Source organism: Solanum verrucosum, unplaced genomic scaffold, assembly GCF_900185275.1.
Source record: "Solanum verrucosum unplaced genomic scaffold, falcon-dt-bn FXZP01000127.1, whole genome shotgun sequence".
NCBI lineage: Eukaryota > Viridiplantae > Streptophyta > Magnoliopsida > Solanales > Solanaceae > Solanum > Solanum verrucosum.
The window spans coordinates 161,396-162,649 of NW_026020321.1; positions in this window are offsets into that span (position 1 = coordinate 161,396).

The window sequence follows — 1,254 nt, forward strand, 5'->3', positions numbered from 1 at the left end:
TAACAAATCTCTATGTATAATGTTGATTGTCAAGATTCAGATTTCAAATTTGGATATGCAAACATGTATTGAGAGGATGAAGAAAGAGGGAAAGATGGTGGAGGTGAGTGAAGGACGTGGGCCGTGGGTAGGGGGGTAGGGGTGAAAGATTTAGTCGAGTAATGGGATTGGGAGAAGGAAACCCTGATGTGATAGAAATAATTAGAATTGTTAATGGATCATTAATTAAGGAGTTTAAATTTTAAGATAATTATTCAATACTATATTTAAGAAATTTTTGTATATGATTAAATCTTTTAAAATATATGGTATAAATATTAAAAATGGTAATATGTGTAATTTTTTTAAACTAAAGGTAAAGTAAGTATATATGGTAGTAATGTATATCTAGTTAGGTAGTTTTTCTTATTTAAATTGTACTCCCTCTGTCCCTGATTACTTGTCCACTTTTGAATTAACACACCTATTAAAAAAACAATGATTGACATAGTGAGTTTTCCATTTTACCCTATTAATTATGAAGTGGATGCATTAAAAATTTAAGATTTTCAAGAAGTTCTACCTTTTTCATTAATTAATTGCGGGTATTATATGTAAAAAAACTGTTTTTTCTTGATTTGTCAAAATGAACAAGTAAAAAGGGACAAATAAAAAAAAGAAAATTAGACAAGTATTTAGAGACAAAGTGAGTATAAACTTAATTTTTAAGGTCTTTAGTATTGAATCTCATGTACTTTCAAAATCGTGATTTTCGGCTATATGTTGTTATTTTAATTTTTAAAATTATATAAATTTATATCCCGCATTAAAAGTATATAGTTCAAATAAATAAGATATTGCATGCATGTTGCATCTGCCTTTGAGTAAGAGCCATCTTTTTATTTTGTAAACATCTATATTTCTAATAATTTATATGGTATAGAAAAAGTGACTTGAAATATATTAATTTTTTTTTCTTAAATTTCATTTTAAGTTAAATGATGTCACATAAAATGCATAAAGGGAGTACTAGCACATTCGTAATGTGTTACAACTTGTTTAGCCCCAAACATATTTGGGAAAAGCTTGACAAATGTTGTTTGGACATACAACTTACCACTAATTGGCAAATATATTGCCAAATATATATCCCAAGTTCCCAAAGACTGAAAAAACTAGTATTTGGATCAAGTTCTAATATCTGAAATTTTTTAAAAATTAGAAAAGTTATTGGAACCATGATATTGTTGTATGCACAAGTAATTACAGACATAA